Here is a 5,534-nt window from a genome sequence, read left to right on the forward strand (position 1 = left end):
GAAAAGGGGCAACTCCCTGTTATTAGATGAATTTGGGAGGAAAACTCTTCATTCCATCAGTGACTGAAGAAACACCATGTATGTTAGATTCTGTTACACCTCCATTTCTGTATTTGCCCTGCTTTCTATGCCTGAAATCATCCCTTCAGTGACCCAAAGGGTGATGTTACAGCAACAAAATGAGCCATCTGTTAATGAATATTTTGGCTACAAAACTTTATTTTGGATCCACAAGGCGGGAAAAAGACCTGACAGGGTGAAGTTTGGGGCAAAGGTCTGGTAGTGACATCGCTGGTGGGTGAAAACCCTTCACTGCTACCCCCCAGGGTTTCTGCATCACTCCTCAAGTTGATGGTGATGATCTTGGAAATATTATTAGGAAATGATCCCCTCAACTGTCATACTGCTTAATTCTTGTTACCTAGAATCAAAGATAATTTACCTAATGATATAGAGGGAAAAGAAACAAAACATTTTAAAGGATGTTAAAGACGATTTTCATTCTGTGGCTAAGAATACTTAGAATGTTCTTTATTTTTGAAAATGAATAAAAGTGTGCTTACATTTATATTTTCCAAACTTATTCTTAAAGCAAAGTTTTCTGCTTTGATAAAGGTTCCCTATTTAAAAAAAGAAAAGCGTGAACTGGGTAAAAATGGTGAAGGGATTAAGAAGGACAAATTGGTCGTTACAAAAAAGTCACGAGTGTAAGGTACAGTTTAGGGAATACAATAATTGGAATATTAGGGAATATTATAATCACTATGTATGGGGCCAGGTGGATACCAGTAATATCAGGCAGAATACTTTGTAAAGTATATGATTGTCTAACCTCTATGCTACACAGCTGAAACTAATACAAAATAATATTGAATATAAGCTATAATTAAATAATAAAACAAATTTTTAAAAATGTGGAATTTCATAAAGCTTGCATTTTAGTTTAAGAAGCTGAGATAAGGCAACACTTTAAAACAATTTGAATGTAGTGACTAAGGAAGAAGACTTTATTTTACTTGCATAGATATATCAATTATTTATCAAAATCAAAACAAAACATACATGTTTAATAACCACACACAAAAAACAACTTTCTGACATTGTCCTCTGAGATGGGCTTACCAGAAGACTAGCCAGGAGCCACTTTTGTTCCAGTCGTTCAGGAAAAAAACATCTAAAAATTCTTACCCCTATTAACCTCCCAACTTCTAACAATCTGGCTGGCAATTTACTGTTTTTAACCCCGGGCTTATCTTAACCTCATAGGTTTTGGCATTTGGGTAAGGGTGCATAATTTAAGACAGAATATTGACTCAAACATAAAGGAGCCACAAATCATTTAATAAGCAATTAAGTAAAATAAATAGTGATGTAACTTTTGTCATGCAAAAATGGAAGAACAAAGCCCATAAACACAAATGGCAAAGAGACTGCAAAAGAGTCACAAGTTTAGCCAGTTATTCTTTGAGCAAAGGGCAGGTGCCTTGGCAGGTGGTGTGATGCTGAGAGGTCAATGACAGGGCCCACCAGCTTGGCAGAGGGAGTTTCTGACAAGTTGCTTACAGAGTGGCCAGATGTGGTCAGGGAAGAGCTGCTGCAGTTGGTCCCAGAGGAGCCCAATGGTTGAGAGAAGGTGGTGGACAGGAGCTGTGCTAAGGGCTCAGGAACTGGGGAACAGGTCAGGGAAGGAGTGCAAGATGAGCGAAAGCTGATTTCAAGACAGCGGCTATGAATACAGGTGAGGATATCAAGGAATTGCCAAATGCAAGGTGTGGGGTCAACAGGATGACGAAGGCCTCTTGTATTTTGCAAGGCCAGCTTGGCTATTTTAGCATGCTTTCTAAAATTATGTTTTAAGGAAAATTGGTTGCTGAAGTATTGTTATTAACTTCTTCAAAGGACGTTGATTGGTTTCTTTAAGAGACTTCTTTGGTGTGTTAATACTATACCTTTTTCATCTAACTTTTAAACCTAGAAACTTCCATGCACAGAAATTTAGATGTGATTCTCAATATTATTTTTAATTGTTTCTGCCTGTCCTTACATCTTTGTCTTTTGAGCATATGGCAAGCCTCACAATATTGTAAGTTCTGCTTGCTAGGTTGTGGTTGGCAGAATTGTATAAATGGTCCTCCAAGATCCCACACCCCCTAGTCCTCAGAACCTGCAAAAGTGGCGTATTATATGGCATGGTTAATTTTTTAAAAAGGAGCTCATCCAGGTAGGTCTAATCTAATCATAGGAACCCTTAAAAACAGAGCATTCTCCTGTTAGTGGCAGAAGAGGAAGTCAAAGAGTCAAGACACAAGGATTTCACATGTTATTGATGGATCAAGATGAAAGGGCCATGAGATGAGGAGTGTGGGTGGTCTCTGGAAATTGAGTAGCTTTGCAGGGACAGTCAGCAAGGAGCTGTGTTCACCCAACAGTGAGTGCACTTGGGAGCAGAATCCTCCCCCGGGCCTCCCAGATAAGGACTCGCCCAGCTGACACTTTGACTTTGGCCTTATGGAACCCTAAGCAGAGGATCCAGCCAAGACCACAGGACTTCTGGCCTACACCTAGGAGATAATAAATGGCTGTTGTTGTAAGTTGATACGTTTATGGTAATCTGTCACACAGCAAGAGATATGTGTGCTATCTGTATGTCTATGCAAACAGGACTCCTGGCTGAGTGATGGAATAAATAAACCGCATCTAAGTGTTTATTCTCCATGGCCACGAACCTGTGGCTTTATCTTAAGTTACGTGTTCAATAGCGTACATTCTACTTTCCTGGGCACACTGAGGAATGAATGATGCTGCACTTCCTGGCGTGTCAGCTGGTGCAGGATTCAGCTCCACAGGCGCTGAAGTGAGGTTCACCTGATGCCCTGTGCAGTGAAGTCAGACTGATATTTGCCGCAACTCTCCCTCACTCCTTGGGATCCTTATCATTTACTGGAAGAAGACATAAAAACAAAAATTCGTCACGTGCTGTTAGAGATGGAGGTGTTGAGGATGGAAAAAATACAAACCCTTCACTGTAACACCAGGCGGATTTTCAAGAGGTTGCTGGGGAATGCGGCATTAGCTGCTAATGCACGTGGACTGACGCTCTGTGCCGCAGAGGATGCGCATCTTGCACACTCGTGAGGAAGCTGCCATCTGGATGTGTCTCAGAGACCGGGAGGGGCTAGGCAAGCTATATTAGAAAGGCTGTCCCATCTTCCCTCTAGAACTGGAGCCGTGAAGTGCCTTCTGATCAAGCCTTGGGAAACCTTGATCTAGAACAGAAAAATGACCTGCTTCATGTCTTAGTCATAGGTGTGCAAAGAGGCAAAGCCCTGCCTTGGGTCCTGATAAGTTAATCGTGTGATGTTACCCTTAAATCTGCTTGGACGGGCCCAACCCCAACTTGGCAGAACCAGGTTGGAACAATCTTGAGTTCCAGTCCCTGCTCTTTCCTTTCCTTACCTTTTCCTTTCCTTTCCTTTCCTTTCCTTTCCTTTCCTTTCCTTTCCTTTCCTTTCCTTTCCTTTCCTTTCCTTTCCTTTCCTTTCCTTTCCTTTCCTTTCCTTTCCTTTCCTTTCCTCTTCTTTCCTTTCCTTTCCTCTTCTTTTCTTTCCTTTCCTTTCCTTTTCTTTTCTTTTTCCTTTTCTTCTTTCTGCAAAAAGCTTTATTGTTTCATTTGGTCCGATGCATGGGAGAGGGTTTCAGGGTGGTTAAAAGAATGACTAGTAGTTTCAGGAAGACGCTCAGGTAAAAGCCAGACACCAGGGGATGCAGAGGGGCCTCTCAAAGTCCTCTGGGCTCCACAGGCTCCTAGTCGTGCTTGAGGATGAGCCTTTGGAAGAGATACTCTCCCAGCCCAGCCTGAGGGCCGGCCAGCCTGTGGAGGTGAGTCAAGTGTCGCCCATCTTCTTGATGAGTTTCACCCCCTCACCCCGGAAGTGGTTCTGCAGGAGTCACAGGATGAGGGTCTGCACGGGTAAAACCCAGGGCCTGCAGGTCCAAAAGGGCCTGGTTCAGGCTCCTCTCCAAGGCCAGGGCGGCTTCCATGGCCCTGAGTTTTGCCCACTTATCCTGGGAGGCCTCAGCAGGTCCTGGAAGAGAATGCGGCTGTGGCGCTGGTTTTGCAACTTTAAGAGGCACTCAGCGCCTTCGTACTTCTTCTCCGCCAACTCGCAAAAGAAGCAGCCCACGCCCTGGAGAGCCACATTGTCAGGGTGGAAATAGCCCAGAGAGAGGTAGGTGCGGGAGGCCCACAGATGCAGGCTGGCCAGGCGGGTGACTGCAGCCTCCACCTCGGTGGAATAATTCTGACGAATTTGGGAGCTCATGGTTGTTTGGCAATAAGGAGTTATGGTAGAAAAAAAAGAACACCGGTGTGTTGGCTGGTCCTGGAGGTGGTTCTGAGGTGGTGACTGGATGAGACGCAGGAGAGTGGCCAGGGGCTGGGAGAAAGGGCGTTCCTGGGTCTGTTCTGTCCAAACACTTTTGAAGCAAGAGACAGATCTGGAACCGCTGAGGGCACTGCCTGTTCTTTTCTTCTCCTAGTATATAGTAAAAGGGTAATATGCAAATTGACCCTATCTGCAGAACGACCAGGAATGACCGGTCACTATGACATGCATTAACCACCAGGGGGCAGATGCTCAACACAGGAGCTGCCCCCCTGGTGGTCAGTGTGCTCCCACAGGGGGGGCTCTGCTCACCCACAAGCCAGGCTAACAGCTGTGAGTGAAACAGTGGTGGTGGGAGCCTCTCCGCAGTGCTAAGAATGTCAGACTACCGGCTTAGGCCCGCTTCCCACGGAAAGGAGGCCTAAGCCATCAGTCCAATATCCCCTGAGGGCTCCCGGGCTGCCAGAGGGATGTCTGACTGCCAGCTTAGGCCTGATCCCCTGGAGAGCAGACCTAAGCCAGCAGGTGGACATCTCCTGAGGGCTCCTGGACTGGGAGAGGGTGCAGGTCGGGCTGAGGGACCCTCTCCAAGTGCATGGATTTTCGTGCACTGAGCCTCTAGTTAGACTATAAAAATGTTCTCATTTCAAAAATGGAGAAAGTAATACTTGCCTCATAGGGCCATCCTGACAGCTAAATGGGAGGTACATAGAAAGCCTTTAGCACTGTGCCCGAAGTTGTATGGGCTCCGTGAAACAGCTTATTGGTGTTATTTTTCCTTCCGCCTCTCTGGAGAAGCACACAGTTGTGTGCCTGCAGCACACTGCTTACGCCCCACATGGCTCCTGCAGTTTACAATTGAGTGCTTCTAGCTTCCAGTTAGCAGTGGCTGAGCAGGCTGAGAGTGACAGGACCCCCTGAAGCTGAGAGGTTGTTCGCTTGGTTAAAATGTGCCATGCACTCCCAAATTCAGCACTACTTTAAGGGCAGATAAATGTGTGATAATCTGTGTACATAAACCTATATTTGGAAGTACACACCTACTTGCCAATCATTCTCAATTATAATACAGGGTGATATGGAGAAGGATGGAAGCCTGGCTCATCCTCTAGCAGACTTTTGTAGGTAACTACTATCTTTTCTTTTTAA

The 5,534-nt window shown here is 45.1% G+C and overlaps 1 pseudogene; it reads right to left on the reverse strand.

Moving 5' to 3' along the window:
* Positions 1-3,804: 3,804 nt before the first annotated feature.
* On the reverse strand, positions 3,805-4,322 carry LOC139005613 (ferritin light chain pseudogene; annotated as a pseudogene).
* Positions 4,323-5,534: the final 1,212 nt, after the last annotated feature.

The sequence above is a fragment of the Myotis yumanensis genome, unplaced genomic scaffold, assembly GCF_028538775.1.
Source record: "Myotis yumanensis isolate MYYU_CA2020_CCGP unplaced genomic scaffold, mMyoYum1.0.hap1 SCAF_3, whole genome shotgun sequence".
In the NCBI taxonomy this organism is placed as follows: domain Eukaryota; kingdom Metazoa; phylum Chordata; class Mammalia; order Chiroptera; family Vespertilionidae; genus Myotis; species Myotis yumanensis.